A 22,513-nucleotide genomic window follows, 5' to 3' on the forward strand; every position below is an offset into this window, starting at 1 on the left:
GGTGGTGGAGCACGGGGCGGAATGTGTCGCTGTGCTAGCACGGCGAGTTGGAGCCATTGGTGAGAATGACTCCCGCACATCCACACGGCAACGACCACAACGGCAGTAGCCGCCATTCGCCAGAGTGGCGGTGACGTCACCACGGCGCTTGTGCCAGGCTATGTGCACGTTAAGGCCACGTGAAGTGTTGAACGCCCGCTGGCAGGAAGTCACGGGACAGACCCAGGTGCAATTGGTTGACCGACTTAGATGACCAATGCACTGTCTGTGCCCCCTGCTGTGCCGTCTTGCTGTGTTTTAGCTACCGCGCGCTCCGCTCGTTGTTGTGAGCGTCGCTCCTCTGCCCTCCATTGTTGCTGGAAGGCGACTGACTCCAACTGCCCAGTAGCGTCCTTCACGAGCCTCCTCCACAGAGGCCGATCTTGACACCACTGGTGCCAGTCATCGGCAAGTCTTGTACCACATCGTCTTCATTTCTTCTCTAGCCCGTGCCGCGCCCATTTAGCCCCCTCGATCCGGTGGCTGGGCATGCGGGCTACATGACCCAGCCAACGCAGCCTTGCCTGCCGGAGAAGCTCACTGATGGAACTTAGTCTAGATATTTCAAGGATTTGTGAGCTCGTCACAAAATCCAGCCTGGTTAAACCCAGGATGGATCATTGGCAGGCCAGCCGAAATGTATTTAACCAGCAAATATTTTCCATGAGGAAAGCCCACGTTTCACAAGCATAATCGTGGCCAAGAAGACCTGAAGCTTCGTGTGGAGTAACAGACCAGGTAGCTTCCACACAGCGTTACGCAACCGATGAAAAGATAATGCAACTAGACTGATTCGGAGTGAGACCTCTGCTGATAAACTGGAGCCGGTGATGAGCACACTGCCCAGGTATTCGAAACTCTCCAATTCTCTCCACAACTGCCCCATCACCAATTGGGAGTTGTGGGGGTGGAGTGTCCGATGGTACAAAATACCCAGGCAGGTGCTTAGTTTTGGTGGGGCTGTTGGTAAGGCCCCACCTCTTAGTGGCAAGCTTCAGGTGCAGAAGCAGCGCCTCAAACTCCTCCTCCAAGTGAGCAGCAATCACCAGATCATCAGCATACTTAACATGGTTGACCAATAGGCAGCCATCCCTTGACCGTACCCGGGAATCGATCACCCTTCCATTGTATCTGTACCAGATGGAAATTCCTCCGGTACAGCCATCGAAGGCTTCACGAACTGTCATCGAAATCGATGTGAATGATTGTGGAAACCAGAGGACATCTGTCGCAACCCAATGTGAACAGGAAATGCTCCGACTTCTGGCCACGTAGTTTAACCTCGGCCTGCCTATCATCATGAAGGCCCTTAATGATTGTGAGCAGAGAGTCAGGGACTTTGAACGCACGAAGAACAATCCAGAGCCCAGGCCTACTGATAGTATCATAGTCCTTGACCAGGCCAATAAACCAGAGATACACCTCTGCAAGGGGATGTGGAATCATCCTTGCCAGGGCCTTTCCCGGCACACTGAGGAGGGAGATTCCCCTGTAGTTGTTACAGTCTGTGGTGCCCCCCCCCCTTAAAGAGGGGGACCACAGGGCATCCTTCCATTCATGCAGAACCCGTCCAGTGGTCCAGACTGTTATTATGATGTCATATAGGGCAGTCTGAGCACAAACGCCACCCTCCCACAGTATTTCGCTTGGGAGATCATCTCTGCCCGGGAATTTTCTGGTCTCATTCTGTACTTCAACAGATGACACTTCAGCCCGCCACTCACAGGGGGTGACTACTTCTTCCAATATTTCAGGCACCGCAGCCTCAGCAGGGTCATCTTTCCTTTGCCCCATGATGTTTTACAGGCCGAGGGATTTCCCCTCCCCCAAGACCTCAGAAATCTCAGCAAAGCTGCAACCCTGTTCCTGTGGGTCAGAGACTAGACCAACTTTCGTTCCACTAATGATGATGATAGGTGTGAAGATGAAAGTTACTTTTTTATGGAGTTAAAGAGTGATTTGTGATTGCGGGCTGCTGAGGCAGACTCCATCTCATCAGCAATCCGTGCCCAGCTCTCAACCTTGCAGCGCCTCACGGCTCTCCGAACCTCCGAGTGAAGGCTGCGGTAAGCCTCCTCATTCTCTAACGTGGGATGCTGTAAACGGTGAGTGCGTCTGTCGCTTTTTCTCAGCCAGCCGGAACAGCTCATCTGTCAGCCAGGGTCTCTGCGGAGGTTTGGCCCGCGTACCAAAATCAGTCATTGCAGCTGCATGAGCCACAGTCCTAAACCTCGCCCATCTCCCCTCGGTATCATGAGGAGGGGAGGGCGATGCCAACCCCAGCTGCAAGCAATGATGAAATACTCGCTAGCAAATTTCATCAGCTAGCAGAAACCAATCCACTGGGGGTTTGAATAGGGTCATGGATGGACGCCCACAAACGGAGTGGAAGAATGGCAGGCGAATCTTACAGATGACAAGTCGATGGTCAGTGGGCAGATCAGATCTACAGTAGGTCCTAGAGTCAAGGGCCCTGCATCTCCTGTTTCGTCGCTATATAGTCCAGCAGATGTTCTTGCTTGGATCCAACGTGCATTCATGATGTTGTGTGGATGCGCCGATGCCAGAACAGCGTGTTGGTAATTACAAGCCCATGGGCTGCACAAACATCTAGCAGCCTCCTGCCTTTGTTATTGAGCTGATCTGGCCAATGCCTTCCAATCACTCCAGACCAGGTGCCAGCATCATGACCATCTCGGGCATTGAAGTCGCCCAACAAGATGACTCTATCCTGAGGGGCCACTTTAGCTATTACCTTTGACAGGAGGTCATAGAAGGCATCTGACTCATCGGCCTTGCCTGCATCCCTCCACGGATGTTCGTCTTCGGTGGGGGCATAAGTAACCACGACCACCACTCCTCGCCTCTGGTTAATGGGAAGGCGAGCCAAAAGTAGCCTGGGGCTTACAGCTTCCCACACCTCACCCCCACCCTCCCACGCCCCCTGCATTGTTTTGTTTAGAAGAAGAGCCACTCCCTGTTGTTTGGCAGTCTATTTCCCCGAGTCGAAGACTGTCCACCCCTCATGGTGGCAGGAGCCAGTCCACTGGACCTCTTGAATGCCGCAGAGATCCAGGCGGTACAGGTCCAGCTTCTGACAGAGGAGTGCAGCCTCTCCTCCGCAGTGAGCATTCGAATATTCCACGTGGCCAGCCGCAGTGGCTTTTTGTTGTTTCTGGAGGAGCCCCGAGGGAAAGGATTCAGTCTCCTCGCGCCGCCAAACGGGATTTGGCCAGGAGATGTCAGACGCCTGTCCCACCTGGGCCTCTGGGATAAAGTTCGTTCTACATTTTTAATGCGGTTGAGTGGTAGTTTAATTGAAGGTGGGGCGGGGGGGGTTACCAGCCCCTCGCACCCATCCAGGGCCCCCGTCTGACCGCTATGGTGGTTTACAAGCGCCATGAATTGTCCGTTCTCCCCATGGCAGTGCTCACATCCACCACAGCCTTGCTGTCCGGCACCAGCAAGGAGGTAGGGGTTGTTTTTGCCGGACACCTGCACTCACCCACACTCATCCACACTCACCTACACTCACCCACACTCATCCACACTCACACACACTCACCCGCACTCACACTCACTCACCCACACTCACAACAACAACAACAACAAACGCCATTCGCCACTAAGTGGCGGTGATGTCACCACGACGCTTGTGCCAGGCCAAGTGCACCTTGAGGCCACGTGAAGTGTCGAACACCCGCTGGCAGGAGGTCACGGGGCAGACCCAGGTGCCACGGGTCGACTGACTGAGATGACCGAGATGACTGGCTGATGCACCACCTGTGCCCCCTACTGTACCAACTTGCTGTGCTTTAGCCACCCGGCGCTCCGCTCGTTGTTGTGAGCGTCGCTCCTCCGCCCTCCATTGTTGTTGGAGGGCGACTGCCTCCAACTGCCCAGTAGCGTCCTTCACGAGCCTCCTCCACTGAGGCCGATCTTGACACCGCTGGTACCAGTCATCGGCAAGTCCACTCAGCTCCACGTTCTCCTGTACCACATCACTCCATCTCTTCTCTAGCCCGTGCTGCGCCCGTTTAGCCCCCTCGATCCGGCCGAACAAAAGCTGTTTAGGCATGCGGTGGCTGGGCATGCGGGCTACATGACCCAGCCAACGCAGCCTTGCCTGCCGGAGGAGCTCACCGATGGGACTTTGACCAGATCTTTCAAGGATTGGTGAGCTCCTCACACAATCCAGCCTGGTTAAACCCAGGATGGATCGTAGGCAGGGCAGCCTATATGTTTCCAACCGGCGAAGATGCTCCATTAGGGGGGTCCACGTTTCGCAAGCGTAGAGATGGGAGGGAATGACTGTGGCCGAGAAGACCTGAAGCTTCGTGCGGAGCGACATACCAGTTAGCTTCCACACAGTGTTACGCAACCGATGAAAAGATATTGCCGCTCGACTGATTCGGAGTGAGACCTCTACTGTTAAACTGGAGCCGGTCATAAGCACACTGCCCAGGTATGGGAAACTTTCCACTCTCTCCACTACTGCCCCATCACTGATTGGGAGTTGTGGGGGTGGAGTGTCCGATGGTACAAAATACCCAGGCAGGTGCTTAGTTTTGGTGGGGCTGATGGTAAGGCCCCACCTCTTAGTGGCACGCTCCAGTCTCAGCAGCAGCGTCTCCAACTCCTCTTCTGAATGAGCAGCTATTACCAAATCATCGGCATACATAACGTGGTTGACCAATAGGGAGCCATCCCTTGATCGCACCCGGGCGTCGATCAGCCTCCCATTATATCTGTACCAAATGGAAATTCCCCCGGTACAGCTATTGAAGGTTTCACGAACGACGTGGTCAAAATAGATGTTAAATAATGTGGGAGCCAGCGGACATCCCTGTCGCACCCCAAGGTGTACAGGGAAAGGCTCTGACTCCCGGCCATGTAGTTTTACCCGGGCCCGCTCACCATCATGAAGGTCCTTAATGATCGTGAGCAGAGGGTCAGGGACTCCGAAAGCACGAGGAACAGCCCAGAGCCCAGGCCTACTGATGGTATCATAGGCCTTGACCAGGTCAATAAAGCAGAGATGTAGGTCTTGTTGGAATTCCCTACACCTCTGCTGTAGCAGACGGACAGAAAATATGGCATCTGTGCAGGACCGCCCTTTCCTGAAACCGCATTGGGGCTCCGCAAGCCTCTCCTCAGCGTGCCTAGCAAGGCGATGTTGAATAATCCTGGCCAGGACCTTTCCTGGCACACTGAGGAGTGAGATGCCCCTGTAGTTGTTACAGTCTGTGCCGTCCCCCTTCTTAAAGAGGGGGACCACCAGGGCATCCTTCCAATCCTGCGGAATCCGTCCAGTGGTCCAGACTGTTGTTATCATATAGGGCAGTCTGTGCACAAACGCCACCCTCCCTCAGCATTTCGCTTGAGAGATCATCTCTGCCCGGTGCCTTTCCTGGTCTCAGACTCCGGATCGCCTTCAGTACTTCCTCAACAGATGGCATCTCAGCCAGCCACTCACAGGGGGTGACCTCTTCCAATATTTGAGGCACCGCAGCCTCAGCAGGGTTATCCCCACTTTGTGCCATGATGTTTTCCTGGCTGAGAGATTTACCCTCCCCCACGACCTCACAGAAATGCTCAGCAAATCTGCAAACCTGTTCCTGGGGGTCGGAGATTGGATTACCGTTTTTTCCCCCAATGATAGTAATAGGTGTGGCGCTGCAGGTTACTTTTTTGATGGAGTTAAATAGTGATTTGTGATCGCGGGCCACTGAGGCAGACTCTATCTCCTCAGCAACCCGCGACCACCACCCATCCTTGCAGCGCCTTACGTTTCTCCGAACCACCGAGCGAAGGCTGCGGTAAACCTCCTCATTCTCTGACGTGGGATTCTGTTGCCGATGAGAGTGGGCCTGTCGCTTTTTCTCAACTAACCTGAACACCTCATCTGTCAGCGAGGGTTTCTGGGGAGGTCTGGACCGCGTACCCAAAGCAGCCATTGCAGCTGCATGAGTCACAGTCCTAAACCTCGCCCATTTACCCTCGACATCAGGAGGAGTGGGGGACGATGCCAACCACAGCTGCAAGCGATGATGAAATTCTCACTTGCAACTTGCATCAGCTAACTGAGACCAGGCCACTTTAGGTTGGAATGGGGTCCTGGGTGTACACCCACCACCGGAGTGGAAGAATGGTAGGCGCATCTTAGAGATGACTAGTCGATGGTCAGAGGACAGATCAGCTCCACGGTAGGTCCTGGTGTCAAGGACATGGGCTCGCATCCGCTGGTCCGTCACTATGTAGTCCAGCAGATGTTCTTGCTTGGATCCGGCATGCATCCATGATGATGTGTGGATACGCCGATGCCGGAAGAGCGTGTTGGTAATTATAAGCCCATGGGCTGCACAAAAATCTAGCAGCCTCCTACCGTTGTTATTGAGCTGATCTGGCCCATGCCTTCCAATCACTCCAGACCAGGTGCCAGCATCATGACCAACTCGGGCATTGAAGTCACCCAACAAGATGACTCTGTCCCGAGTGGCCACTTTAGCCAGCACCTGTGACAGGAGGTCATAGAAGGCATTTGACTCATCGGCCTTGCCTGCATCCCTCCACGGATGTGCATCTTCGGTGGGGGCATAAGTAACCACGACCACCACTCCTCGCCTCCGGTTGATGGGAAGGCGAGCCCAACGTATCCTGGGGCTTACAGCTTCCCACACCTCACTGCCACGCTCACACGCCCCCTTCATTCTTTTGTTCAGAAGAAGAGCCACACCCTGTTGTTTGGCAGTCTCCTGTCCCGAGTGGAGGACTGTCCACCCCCCATGGTGGCAGGAGCCAGAACCGGTCCACCGGACCTCCTTAATGACACAGAGATCCAAGCGGTACCTGTCCAGCTCCCGACAAAGGAGTGGCAGCCTCTCCTCCGCAGTGAGCGTTCGAACATTCCACGTGGCCATCCGCAATGGTTTTTCGTTGTTTCTGGCGGAGCCCCGAGGGTGAAGATTCAATCTCCTAGCTCCGCCAATTGGGGTTTTGCCAGGAGACGTCATAGACGCCTGTTCTCCCGGGGCCTCCGGCACAAGCTTATTAGTTACATATATTATGTTTAATTCGTAGTTTAGTAGTAATACATTGAAGGTGGAGGGGTTACCAGCCCCTCGCACCCGTCCAGAGCCCCCGTTTAGCCACTGTGGTGGTCACAGACGCCATTAGGGGAGAGGGCCAATGGGCATTGGCCCTCCCCCCATAGCACTGCCCACGACAGTGTTGCCCGTCCGGCACTGCGAGGAGGTAGGAGGTTGTTTTGCCGGACTACCCACACTCACACACACTCACCCACACTCACTCTCACTCACCCACTCTCACCCACACTCACCCACACTCACACACACTCACACACACTCACCCTCACTCACCCACACTCACCCCCACTCACTCACACTCACCCATACTCACTCACATTCACCCACCCTCACCCACACTCACCCTCACTCACACTCACACACTCACCCACACTCACTCACCCACACTCACCCACACACACACACACTCACTCACAGTCACTCACACTCACCCACACTCACACACACTCACGCACACTCAACCTCACTCACCCACACTCACCCCCACTCACTCACACTCACCCATACTCACTCACATTCACCCACACTCACCCACACTCACCCTCACTCACACTCACACACTCACCCATACTCACTCACCCACACTCACCCACACACTCTCACTCACAGTCACTCACACTCACCCACACTCACACACACTCACGCACACTCACTCACCCTCACTCACACTCACACACACTCACCCTCACACTTACACACACTCACTCACACTCACCCACACTCATCCTCACTCACCCTCACTCACCCACACTCACTCACCCTCACCCACACCCACACTCACTCACACTCACCCACACTCACCCACACTCACTCACCCACACTCACCCTCACTCACCCACACTCACTCACCCACACCCACACTCACCCTCATTCACTCACCCACACTCACCCTCACTCACCCTCACACACCCACCTTCACCACCGCCATCACCACCCCCATCACCACCTCCATCACCACCGCTATCACAACCATCACCACCGCTATCACCACCCCATCACCATCACCACCCCCATCACCACCCCCATCACCACCACCATCACCACCCCATTACCATCACCACCCCCATCACCACCCCCATCACCACCACCATCACCACACCCATCACCACCGCTATCACCATCCCCATCACCATCACCACCCCCATCACCACCACCATCACCACCACCATCACCACCTCCATCACCACTTCCATCACCACCCCCATCACCACCACCATCACCACCTCCATCACCACCACCATCACCACCCCCATCACCACTGCCATCACCACCCCCATCACCACCACCAGTACGCAGTGAGAACCGAGCGCTGAGCACGCGCCCCAAAACGTCAAACGGCCAGCAACGAACAGCGCTGTCTCGACGAGGGGGGTGGGATTAGGGTTGGGAGGTGGGGGATTAGAGTTGGGGGGGTAGGAGGGGAAGATGAGGTGCATTGATTAAAGTCCCCCCCCCCGTTACCTCCGCTGCTAAATCCTTCCATCATCCCCTCTCTCCCAAAGACAAAGATCCCCCGTGTAGCCTTCACAGACTGTCGGGCCAAGTGCTGTTAGCGAGTAGCACCTATGAAGGCCGGCACGGCACACGAGGGGATGGGTTGTCAGCACCACGCCCGGCCGCCTTTGTCTCCCCCAAAGGCGATGTTTACACACCGCACAGGTACTCAATTCTAGGCCGAGTAGACCTGGGGGAGGCCAAGACCCGGTACAGATAATTCGCCATTGACGGTGTTGGCCTGGGGTCGCCGGGTTTGTAGCGCAGCGCGCGAACGGCTGCACTGCCCACACAGCCCCCACCTCCTCCTGGCACCCCCCCCGTGTTCACACCCCGCACGGAGCGGGGGGGGGTCATCCCGCCAGCCCTGCCCCCCGGTAATTCGGGGGAGTTGCGGGGTTTGTTTCGTGCTTATTTGTCTTTCCTGCCACTTCCTTGAAAGTCCAGAGTGAGTTTGAGTACGCGGAAGGGGATGGGGGGTGAAGGAGGGGGAGGGGGGGCAGGGGGAGGGGGCAGGGGGAGGCAGGGGGAGGGGGGGCAGGGGGAGGGGGCAGGGGGGGCAGGGGGAGTAGGGGGGGGGGAGCTCCTCGGAGCCGGTGCGTGGAGCTCGTAGCCGCGCGCTCTGACAGCTGCAATTTGAGGGGAGTGCGCGTGAATGTCTGTGTGTGTGTCTGTGTGTGTGTGTGTCTGTGTGTGTGTGTTTGTGTGTCTGTCTGTGTGTGTTTTTGTGTGTGTATGTTTTTGTGCATGTTTGTGTGTCTGTGTGTGCGTCTGTGTGTGTGTGTATGTTTGTGTGTCTGTGTGTGTGTGTGTTTGTGTGTGTGTATGTTTTTGTGTCTGTGTGTGTATGTTTGTGTGTCTGTGTGTGTGTGTTTGTGTGTGTGTATGTTTTTGTGTCTGTGTGTGTGTTTGTGTGTCTGTGTGTGTGTGTGTGCATGTTTGTGTGTCTGTGTGTGTGTGTTTGTGTGTCTGTGTGTGTGTGCATGTTTGTGTGTCTGTGTGTGTGTGTTTGTGTGTCTGTGTGTGTGTATGTTTGTGTGTCTGTGTGTGTGTGTTTGTGTGTATGTGTGTGTGTGTATGTTTGTGTGTATGTGTGTGTGTGTATGTTTGTGTGTCTGTGTGTGTGTGTACGTGTGTGTGTCTGTGTGTATGTGTCTGTGTGTGTGTGTCTGTGTGTGTGTATGTTTGTGTGTCTGTGTGTGTGTGTTTGTGTGTCTGTGTGTGTGTGTGTGCATGTTTGTGTGTCTGTGTGTGTGTGCATGTTTGTGTGTCTGTGTGTGTGTGTTTGTGTGTCTGTGTGTGTGTATGTTTGTGTGTCTGTGTGTGTGTGTTTGTGTGTCTGTGTGTGTGTATGTTTGTGTGTCTCTGTGTGTGTATGTTTGTGTGTCTGTGTGTGTGTATGTTTGTGTGTCTGTGTGTGTGTGTTTGTGTGTGTGTATGTTTGTGTCTGTGTGTGTGTTTGTGTGTCTGTGTGTGCATGTTTGTGTGTCTGTGTGTGTGTGTGTGTGTCTGTGTGTGTGTATGTTTGTGTGTCTGTGTGTGTGTGTTTGTGTGTCTGTGTGTGTGTATGTTTGTGTGTCTGTGTGTGTGTATGTTTGTGTGTCTGTGTGTGTGTGTTTGTGTGTCTGTGTGTGTGTGTGTTTGTGTGTCTGTGTGTGTGTATGTTTGTGTGTCTGTGTGTGTGTGTTTGTGTGTCTGTGTGTGTGTATGTTTGTGTGTCTGTGTGTGTGTTTTCTGTGTGTGTGTGTCTGTGTGTGTGTATGTCTGTGTGTGTGTATTTCTGTCTGTCTGTGTGTGTCTGTCTGTCTATGTGTGTGTCCTGTCTGTGTGTGTATGTGTCTGTGTGTGTCTGTCTCTGTGTGTCTGTGTGTGTAGTGGTTAGCACGCTGCGCTACGAACCCGGCGATCCAAGTTTCATTCCCGCTCACGACCACCGACACCGCCAGTGACGTTTATCTGAACCCTTCCTGGGTCAGCTCGGCCTCAAATGAGCAGCTGGTGTGGCGTGTAGCCATCAGAACCGGGGAGACAAAGGCGTCCGGGCGTGGGTGCCTTCACAGGTGCTACTCGCCAATAGCACTTGTCCTAACAGTGTTAGAGGCTACACGGGCGATTGTTGTCTTTCTGATGAGTCATTGCACGGTTGTGTGTGATGGGTACGCGTGTGATTCGTGTGTGTGTTGGGTGTGTATGTGATGAGTGTGGTGTGATGAGTGTGTGTGTGATGGGTGTGTGTGTGATGGGTGTGTATGTGATGAGTGTGTGTGTGATGGGTGTGTATGTGATGAGTGTGTGTGTGATGGGTGCGAGTGGATTGAGTGGACTTGCCGATGACCGGTACCAGCGGTGTCAATATCAGAGGAGGTTCGCGAAGGAGGCGACTGGGCAGTCAGAGGCAGTCGCCTTCCAGCAACAGCGCATGGCAGAGCAGCGACGCTCACCAACAACAGAGCCTCCCCATAGGGGTAAGGGGGGGTGATGGGAGGGTGATGGGGGGGTGGTGAGGAGGGTGATGGGGGGGCGAGGGGGGAGCGAGGGGGGGGGATAGGAGCTGGTGGGGAGCTGCACATGATGTGTAGAGACCGCAGTTCCGAGTCGGTCGTCACTGGATGTGCGGGAGGGGGGGGGCATGGGGGAGACGTGGGGGGGGGGACGTGGGGGTTTGGGGGAGACGTGGGGGTGGGGGTGGGGGACGTGGGGGTGGGGGACGTGGGGGTGGGGGGGACGTGGGGGTGGGGGACGTGGGGGTGGGGAGAGACGTGGGGGGAGACGTGGGGGTGGGGGACGTGGGGGTGGGGGTGAGGGTGGGGGACGTGGGTGTGGGGGACGTGGGGGTGGGGGAGACGTGGTGGGGGGGATGTGGGGGTGGGGGGGACGTGGGGGTGGGGGGGGACGTGGGGGTGAGGGGGACGTTGGGGTGGGGGGGACGTAGGGGTGGGGACGTGGGGGTGGGGGACGTGGGGGTCAGGGGGAGACGTGGGGGTGGGGGACGTGGGGGGGGTATGTTGGGGTGGGTGGGGACGTGGGGGTGGGGACGTAGGGGTGGGGACGTGGGGGGGGTATGTTGGGGTGGGTGGGGACGTGGGGGTGGGGACGTGGGGGGGGTATGTTGGGGTGGGTGGGGACGTAGGGGTGGGGACGTGGGGGGGGTATGTTGGGGTGGGTGGGGACGTGGGGGTGGGGACGTGGGGGGGGTATGTTGGGGTGGGTGGGGACGTAGGGGTGGGGACGTGGGGGGGGTATGTTGGGGTGGGTGGGGACGTGGGGGTGGGGACGTGGGGGGGGTATGTTGGGATGGGTGGGGACGTAGGGGTGGGGACGTGGGGGTGGGGACGTGGGGGGGACGTTGGGGTGGGGGGGGACGTAGGGGTGGGGACGTGGGGGTGGGGACGTGGGGGTGGGGGACGTGGGGGTGGGGGGGAGACGTGGGGGTGGGGGACGTGGGGGGGGGACGTGGGAGGCAGAGGGCGGGGAGTTAGCGACATGCTGCGGGGAGCAACGGGGGGGGGGTGTAGTGTTAGTGCCTTAGGGCCGCCGCTCATTCATTTAAGGCTATATATTTATTTATATACTTGGCTCGTTAGCGGCGAGAATTGGGTAATTGGCAGAGAGGGTGGGAAGAGGGGTGGGAGGTGGAGTGGGGGCTGTGAGTGGGGGGGCATTGGGGGGGATGAGTAGTGGAGGTGGTAATTGTGTTAAATATATGTTGCTGTAGATAAATGCAACTTCGCCTCTTCCCCCCGTCCATCGTTAGCTACAAGATTTGGGTAATTGCCTGGCAATCGTAGGGGGCTCGAGGGGGTGGTTCTGGATGGGGGGGGGTAGGGAGGGCGGTGGCCCGAGAGCCGGTAACCATTTTCTATTCACCGCGTGCGAATATTAATTATTTATTTAACAGATAAAAACATATCTGACAAGTCGTTAACAACTCGATGTGGGTAATTGGTACGGAGGGGCGGGGTGGTGGTGGAGGAGGGGAACGACGGGGGGGGGGGGCGGAGTTGATGGCTGGGAGAGGGAGATTGTGTTTTTGTTAAATATTCTCTCCGTTTAAACGATTTGGGGATCAGCAGTGGAACGCCGCTGGTTGGTGAGATAACATGAACAGGGGACTCGGGGTTGAGGGCTGAGCCGACCTAGGGGGGTCCAGTCAATCGTCGCTGGTGGTGGCCGTGAGCTGGAATCGAACTCGTACTGCTGGTTCCGTAGTGCTGTGCGCTGACCGCTACAGCACCGCTCTCCACATTGTCTACATATATATCGATAACAAAGACAAATATATACATTGTATATATATAAAACAAAGACAAATATATACATTGTATATATAACAAAGACAAATAGCACCCCCCCCCCCCATATAGCTTCAACAGACTGAGGCCAGGGTTGTTAGCGAGCACCTATGAAGGCCGGGAGGCCGCCTTTGTCTCCCCGGTGGTGATGTGGCATGCCGCGAACAGCACTTGCCCCAACAGTCTGTTGAGGCGACAGGGAGAACTTGTCACAACAAAAACAGGTGCCATTCACCAATAAATGGCGGTGACGTCATTACGCCGCCTGTACCAGGCCAGGTGCACTTTTAGGCCACGTGAAGTGTCGAAGGTGTGATGCCGCCGCCACGAAGCCGCTCGGCGCCCCATCCCCGACCTCGCCACCACCAAGTGACGGAGCCGACCCCCGCGTCCCCCCACCTCACCTCACATAAACACACCCGCACGCATTTCCCCTCCCCCATAGAGCTCCGAGGGGAAGTCACCTGGCCGACCGGTTTTAATCCGAAAAGCCCTTATTGGGATAACTTTCACGGTTTCCGGTGACCAGGGAATTGGACGACCTCCCCCCGATGCTACTTCGCACCGCGGCGCTGTGACCGGCATTAAGATTGCATGGTCGCGGCGAAGGGGCATTCGGCCACCGCGGTTGAAACGCATCCCCCACACACACACCCACGTATCGACGAGACAGGCAGAGGAGGAACGGGACGGCATAATTTAGCATGACAATATGGGCCCGAGCGCACAGGCGCCATTATTAGGGAAGTTAGGGAAGTTAAAGGATAAAGCTGAAATTACGAATAATCAGAGGTATGCGGAGGCCCGTGCATGAATTCCCACGGCAAGCCTTTGTGATGGATGCCGCTGCATAATTGGCATGACAAAGGCATGCACCGGCGCAGTCAAGCCGACCACCCATTGTGATGGGGAGGCATGAGAATGGAGCTGATTAGAATATGCGCCGCGCATTAACGCGGGAAGGAGCGAAGAGTGCTGGGGGAGGCGGAGCCCTGGGACGGGGAGATAGGATAAAAAGCGAAGGTAGCAAGGTAGAGGGGATCTCACTACAAGAAGCCAGCGATCAAGGCGGCTCCCAGCTCTGCCCTCCGGACGTCCGTGCGACGTGCCCAGACGAGCAGCGAGGAGAATCCACGGGACACTGGATACTTCGAACCTTGAGTAAGAAGGTGAATTAGTATCATAAGCTGATAAATAGGGAATAGGTCCAGGGGTAGTAGAATAGGCCAGCCTCGTCGATTCATACTGATTTATGCGGGGTCGGGCGCCCTGTTCTTGCCGCCGATGCGCGGCTTCCCCTTGCGGGTATGCTCGGCCTCGGGCTTCTCGCAGGGTCTCCATCAGGTGATCCACGGGGCGGCTTCCCTCCTCCGGCTGGGGGGAAGGAACGCCGAACAGCAGGTCTGCGGGTAAACGAGACTCACGGCCGAACATCATTAAAAACGGGGTCTGTCCCGTCGACGTGTGTACGGTGGTGGCGTAGGCGAAAAGGGCGTAGGGGATGGGGCGCCCGCCGAGCGGCTTCGTGGCGGCGGCATCACAAAGGCTCGCTGACAGGAGGTCTCGGGACAGACCCAGCAGGTACCATGGGTTGGCTGAATGATATGACTGGCCGATGCACCAGCTGTACCCCCTACTGTGCAAACTTGCTGTATTCTCGTCGCCCGGCACTCCACTCGTTGTTGTGAGCCTCGCCACTCTGCCCTCTGTTGCTGCTTGAGGGCGACTGCCTCAAACTGCCCAGTAGCGTCCTTCACGAGCCTCCTCCAGAGGCCGAACTTGACACCGCTGGTACCAGTCATCGGCAAGTCCACTCAGCTCCACGTTCTCCCGTACCACATCACTCCATCTCTTCTCCAGCCCATGCCGTGCTCGTTTAGCCCCCTCTATGCAGCCTAACATAAGCTGCTTGGGCATGCGGTGGCTGGGCATGCGGTGGTTGGGTATGCGGGCTACATGACCCAGCCAACGCAACCTCGCCTGCAAGAGGAGCTCACTAATGGGAATGTGTCCAGATCTTTCAAGGATTTGTGAGCTCCTCACACAATCCAGCCTGGTTAAACCCATAATGGATATTTCGATTTAAAGCTTTCGTGACTGCAGGGATTCATCTCTTGGTTCTTTCGGTAAAGTCACGTAGAATGGAAATAATAAAATAATAAAAATAAAACATAATAAAATAATTCTCACGACGTTTCGGCCACAACGCAAGCAGCCGTCCTCAGGTGAAGAACAGGTATGTCAGAAAGACAGCGTCTGAATGAACACCACCAGGCTTGGCAGCGTATATTTAAGCTAGGTTGGAGGGGGAAGAGTGCCTTGACAAATGAATTTGCATATGAAGAGGAATTTAGCATATTTATGCGAAATGCAGGTATGTGATTAGTACTACTTATGCCCGTGCATTATGCAGGATTAGCAGCATCAAAGGGAGGGGATAGGGGTAGCATTAATAAAGGGAAGGAGTGTTAATAGTATGTAGCTGCAGTAACTAAAACCACCACGTAAACAACTAATGTATAAACTACATAGTATCATCAGTATACTAAATATACTCTACAATAAGCTGAGTTACTAACAGTAAGTAATACATTACAATTCTACGTCGTAAAAAATATATAATATGCTTCCATCTAAACTTTATTCTCTTACATCACACGGGTCCAAACCGCACCATATACTGCCATAGACAAACCCAACATTAAATTATATACTGTATTGCTATAAATCACCCTACACCTTATACATTGTAATATCACACTATGTATTATTCTACCCACCCCAATGCATATCACACTGCTGTATATTCACTATACAATTACGATACTATATATTACTTTGTACATTGTATTAAGCATATAAATTTTATACTATTTGTTATTATACACTGTACCATTGACCGTCGTGTGAAAGATACTAAGAGGAAGCAACGAAATATGTCAATGGGAGAGTAGTAGTAGGAAACTTGCAGCAGAACACAGAAGCCATTCCCTGCAAAGAATACAATGCCAGTGAGTGGAACGCGGTCTGAAAGTCACCGTAAACGTGAACACAATCGGTTAAGATCCGAAATGGTTTATTACGTCCTTCCAATGATTGCTAAGCCAGAATCCATCTTCTCGGTTGAAATTGTCTCTGTGTTTGTATATGTGGATCGCCTCATGAACGAATCTCTCATGGTAGCCAGATGGCTTGCAGAGAACCTCTGTCTTGGAGAAGTCAATATTATGTGAGCCCACTGAATTGTAACAGTGATCTGCCACGGCTGAGGTGTTTGTCCTACCGTGTTTCAAGTCTGCTTTATGTTCACGGATGCGGTCCGAGACATGTCGTTTGGTTTCTCCAATGTAACTGCTACCACAGAGGCAACTTAGTTTGTAGACGCCAGGGTACTGTATGTCTGGAACCACATCTTTTACAGACAGGACCAGATCACGGATTTTATGTACTGTGTTGAATCGGACGTGGATCTTGTGTTTTATCAAAAAATATCTCCAAAATCCTGATACACACACACACAGACAAACACACACACACACACATACAGACAAACACACACACACACATATAGACAACACTCACAACAACAACAACCTCCATTCGCAACTGAGTGACGGTGACGTCACCACGACGTTTGTGCCAGGCCAAGTGCACCTTGAGGCCACGTGAAGTGTTGAACGCCCGCTGGCAGGAGGTCACGGGGCAGACCCAGGTGCCACGGGTCGACTGACTGAGATGACCAAGATGACTGGCTGATGTACCACCTGTGCCCCCTACTATACCAACTTGCTGTGCTTTAGCTACCCGGCGCTCCGCTCGTTGTTGTGAGCGTCGCTCCTCTGCCCTCCATTGTTGTTGGAAGGCGACTGCCTCCAACTGCCCAATAGCGTCCTTCACGAGCCTCTTCCACAGAGGCCGATCTTGACACCGCTGGTACCAGTCATCGGCAAGTCCACTCAGCTCCACGTCCTTCTGTACCACATCACTCCATCTCTTCTCTAGCCCGTTCCACGCCCGTTTAGCCCCCTCGATCCAGCCGAACAAATGCTGTTTAGGCATGCGGTGGCTGGGCATGCGGGCTACATGACCCAGCCAACGCAGCCTTGCCTGCCAGAGGAGCTCACCGATGGGACTTTGCCCAGATCTTTTAAGGATTTGTGAGCTCCTCACACAATCCAGCCTTGTTAAACCCAGGATGGATCGTAGGAAGGCCAGCCTAAATGTTTCAAACCTGCGAAGATGCTCCATTAGGGGGGTCCACGTTTCGCAAGCGCAGAGAAGGGATGGAATGACTGTAGCCGAGAAGACCTGAAGCTTCGTGCGGAGCGACAGACCAGGTAGCTTCCACACAGCGTTACGCAACCGATAAAAAAGATATTGCCGCTCGACTGATTCGGAGTGAGACCTCTGCTGTTAAACTGGAGCCGGTCATAAGCACACTGCCCAGGTATGGGAAACTCTCCACTCTCTCCACTACTGTCCCATCACCGATTGGGAGTTGTGGGGGTGGAGTGTCCGATGGTACAAAATACCCAGGCAGGTGCTTAATTTTGGTGGGGCTGATGGTAAGGCCCCACCTCTTAGTGGCACGCTCCAGTCTCAGCAGCAGCGTCTCAAACTCCTCCTCTGAATTAGCAAATCATCGGCATACATAACGTGGTTGACCAATAGGGAGCCATCCCTTGATCGCACCCGAGCATCGATCAGCCTCCCATTATATCTGTACCAAATGGAAATTCCCCCGGTACAGCTATTGAAGGCTTCACGAACTATTCGGTCAAAATAGATGTTAAATAATGTGGGAGTCGGAGGACAACCCTGCAGAACCCCAAGGTGTACAGGGAATGGCTCTGACTCCCGGCCACGTAGTTTTACCCGGGCCCGCTCACCATCATGAAGGTCCTTAATGATCGTGAGCAGAGGGTCAGGGACTCCGAAAGCACGAAGAACAACCCAGAGCCCAATCCTACTGATGGTATCATAGGCCTTGACCAGGTCAATAAAGTGGAGATGTAGGTCTTATTGGAATTCCCTACATCTCTGCTGTAGCAGACGGACAGAAAATATGGCATCTGTGCAGGACCGTCCTTTTCTGAAACCGCATTGGGGCTCCGCAAGCCTCTCCTCAGCGTGCCTAGCAGGGCAATGTTGGATAATCCTTGCCAGGACCTTTCCCGGCACACTGAGGAGTGAGATGTCCCTGTAGTTGTTACAGTCTGTGCAGTCCTCCTTCCTAAAGAGGGGGACCACCAGGGCATCCTTCCAATCCTGCGGAACCTGTCCAGTGGTCTATACTGTTGTTATGATGTCATGTAGGGCAGTCTGTGCACAAATGCCACCCTCCCTGAGCATTTCGCTAGGGAGATCATCTCTGCCCAGTGCCTTTCCTAGTCTCAGACTCCGGATCACCTCCAGTACTTCCTCAACAGATGGCACCTCAGCCAGCCACTCACATGGGGTGACCTCTTCCAATATTTGAGGCACCGCAGCCTCAGCAGGGTTATCCCCACTTTGTGCCATGATGTTTTCCTGGCTGAGGGATTTCCCCTCCACCAGGACCTCACAAAAATGCTCAGCAAATCTGCAAACCTGTTCCTGGGGTTCGGAGATTGGATCACCCTTTTTTCCACTAATGATGCTAATAGGTGTGGCGCTGCAGGTTACTTTTTTGATGGAATTAAATAGTGATTTGTGATCGCGGGCCACTGAGGCAGACTCTATCTCCTCAGCGACCCGCGACCACCACCCATCCTTGCAGCGCCTTACGACTCTACAAACATCCGAGCGAAGGCTGCGGTAAACCTCCTCATTCTCTGACGTGGGATGCTGTAGCCGATGAGAGTGGGCCTGTCGCTTTTTCTCAACTAACCTGAACACCTCCTCTGTCAGCCAGGGTTTCTGCGGAGGTCTGGACCGCATACCCAAAGCAGCCATTGCCGCTGCATGAGTCACAGTCCGAAACCTCGCCCATTTACCCTCGACATCAGGAGGAGTGGGGGACAATGCCAACCCCAGCTGCAAGCGATGATGAAATTCTCACTTGCAACTTTCATCAGCTAACTGAGACCAGACCACTTTAGGTTGGAATGGGGTCCTGGGTGTACACCCACCACCGGAGTGGATGAATGGCAGGTGCATCTTACTGATGACTAGTCGATGGTCAGAGGGCAGATCAGCTCCACGGTAGGTCCTGGTGTCATGGACATGGGCCCGCATCCGCTGGTCCGTCACTATGTAGTCCAGCACATGTTCTTGCTTGGACCCGGCATGTGTCCATGATGTTGTGTGGATGCGCCTATGCCGGTAGAGCGTGTTGGTATTTACAAGCCCATGGGCTGCACAAAAATCTAGCAGCCTCCTACGGTTGTTATTGAGCTGATCTGGCCCATGCCTTCCAATCACTCCAGACCAGGTGCCAGCATCATGACCAACTCGGGCATTGAAGTCACCCAACAAGATGACTCTGTCTCGAGTGGCCACTTTAGCCAGCACCTGTGACAGGAGGTCATAGAAGGCTTCTGACTCATCGGCTTTGCCTGCATCCCTCCACGGATGTTCGTCTTCGGTGGGGGCATAAGTAACCAGGACCACCACTCCTCGCCTCCGGTTGATGGGAAGGCGAGCCCAAAGTAGCCTGGGGCTTACAGCTTCCCACACCTCACCGCCACGCTCCCACGCCCCCTTCATTCTTTTGTTCAGAAGAAGAGCCACACCCTGTTGTTTGGCAGTCTCCTGCCCCAAGTAGAAGACTGTCCACCCCTCATGGTGGCAGGAGCCAGAGCCTGTCCACCGGACCTCCTGAATGCCACAGAGATCCAGGCGGTACCGGTGCAGCTCCCGACAGAGGAGTGGCAGCCTCTCCTCCGCAGTGAGCGTTCGAACATTCCACGTGGCCATCCGCAATGGTTTTTCGTTGTTTCTGGAGGAGCCCCGAGGGTGAAGATTCAATCTCCTGGCTCCGCCAAATGGGGTTTGGCCAGGAGACGTCATAAAAGCCTGACCCCCCGGGGCCTCCGGCACAAGCTTATTTGTTACAGGTATTTGTTTATATCGTAGTTTAGTGGTAATTAATTGAAGGTGGAGGGGTTACCAGCCCCTCGCACCCGTCCAGAGCCCCCGTTTAGCCACTGTGGTGGTCACAGACGCCATGAGGGGAGAGGCCAATGGCCCTCCCCCCACAGCGCTGTCCACGACAGTGTTGCCCGTCCGGCACCGCGAGGAGGTAGGAGGTCGCGAGGAGGTAGGAGATACACAGATACACAGACACACAGACACACACACACAGATACAGACACACAGACACACACACAGACACACAGACAGACACACCACCATCGTGCGTCAACCACTGCGCCACTGCTCTGTGACACCTGCTTCTGCTGCGGCTGGAGTCTCCCGGCTCTCTCCATCTCACTCCCCCTCAATAGCTCGCTACTTCCCCCATCTCGCCCCCCCCCCTCCCTCGTTAATCGCGAGAGTTAAGTAGCTCATTAGGAGTCGCGTGCCGCGCTCCGACGAGGACGCGAGACGCCGCAGCGCTCGCCTCGCGATGTTCAACAACGCGAGCGACGGCCCCGCAGCAGCAGCAGCGGCGGCGGGGGGGGGGAGGTAAATAAATAAATAACCACAAGACGGCGATGCTAATGAGGCGCGCGCATGGGTGACAGGGAGCCCCACCCCCTTCACTCCCGGGGGAGTGGGGGGGAGCCCCTCCCCCCCACTCCCGGGGGAGTGGGGGGGAGCCCCTCCCCCTTCACTCCGGGGTGAGTGGGGGGGGAGCCCCTCCCCCTTCACTCCCGGGGGAGTGGGGGGGAGCCCCTCCCCCTTCACTCCGGGGTGAGTGGGGGGGGAGCCCCTCCCCCTTCACTCCCGGGTGAGTGGGAGGGGAGCCCTTCCCCCTTCACTCCCGGGGGAGTGGGGGGGAGCCCCTCCCCCTTCACTCCGGGGTGAGTGGGGGGGGAGCCCCTCCCCCTTCACTCCGGGGTGAGTGGGAGGGGAGCCCCTCCCCCTTCACTCCGGGGTGAGTGGGAGGGGAGCCCTTCCCCCTTCACTCCCGGGGGAGTGGGGGGGAGCCCCTCCCCCTTCACTCCGGGGTGAGTGGGGGGGGAGCCCCTCCCCCTTCACTCCGGGGTGAGTGGGGGGGGAGCCCCTCCCCCTTCACTCCGGGGTGAGTGGGAGGGGAGCCCCTCCCCCTTCACTCCGGGGTGAGTGGGAGGGGAGCCCTTCCCCCTTCACTCCCGGGGGAGTGGGAGGGGAGCCCCTCCCCCTTCACTCCCGGGGGAGTGGGGGGGGAGCCCCTCCCCCTTCACTCCCGGGGGGGTGGGGGGGGAGCCCCTCCCCCTTCACTCCCGGGGGAGTGGGGGGGGGGGAGCCCCTCCCCCTTCACTCCCGGGGGAGTGGGGGGGGGGGGAGCCCCTCCCCCTTCACTCCCGGGGGAGTGGGGAGGGGGGGAGCCCCTCCCCCTTCACTCCCGGGGGAGTGGGGGGGGGCCCCTCCCCCTTCACTCCCGGGGGAGTCCCCGGGGCAGCTCGACGCGACAAGCGACTTGTCTCGTGCCGAAGGTGGCACCCCCATCGGCAGCTGTCCCTGTGCCGCACAACGCGCCACAGCAGCTCGCCGCGAGCACCGGCGAGGAGGGGACGATTATCGCTGCTGCTGCTGCTGCGGCGGCGGCATCAGAGTTGAAGGATTAGAGATACCAATGAGTTGCTCTCGGCAGGGTGCAGCTATCCATCTCCCCAATGATATCCGACGTTTCGCCCCACGTGCTGGGAGCTCCTCCAGGGCCTCTTTTGAATTCAGATGAATACATCATAATCGCCATCCACTGATATAATGTAATTATTATTTGAAAATAAATAGCATCCGTGGATCGCAATGTGCGCGGAATGGAAAGCAGCAAAATACACTGCAGGGTACAGGGTCAGTTTAGCACTCACTCACCCACTCAACTATTCTCCCATTCAACTATTCACCCACTCACTCACTCACCCACTCACTCACCCACTCACTCAACTATTCATCCATTCACTCACCCACTCAGTCACCCACTCACCCACTGAACTATTCACCCATTCAATTATTCACCCGCTCACTCACCCCATTCACTCACCCACTCACTCACCCACTCACCTACTCACACACTCACTCACCCATCCATTCACTCAACAACTCATCCATTCACTCAACTACTCACCCATTAACTCAACTACTTACCCACTCACTCCCCCACCCACTCGCCCACCCACTCACTCCTCCACTCACTCACCCACCCACTCACTCACCCTCTCACTCACTCCTCCACTCATTCACTCACCCTCTCACCCACCCACTCACTCACCCTCTCTCCCACCCATTCACTTACCCACTTCCTCGTGCGCTCACCCAGTCCCTCACTCGCTCATCCATCCACCCACTCACTCAACTACTCAAAACAAACACCATTGGAACCTCATGGTGCATTGTCTTTGAGTTGTGCGCCTTTTGGCGTCATCTGGTCCAACCCATGTGAGACTAGGCTCTAAGGAAAGCTCTCTCGGGTGTGGACCAATCAACTTCAAGGACAGTGCATATATTATCAGA

The sequence above is a fragment of the Lampetra fluviatilis genome, chromosome 54, assembly GCF_964198595.1.
Source record: "Lampetra fluviatilis chromosome 54, kcLamFluv1.1, whole genome shotgun sequence".
NCBI lineage: Eukaryota > Metazoa > Chordata > Hyperoartia > Petromyzontiformes > Petromyzontidae > Lampetra > Lampetra fluviatilis.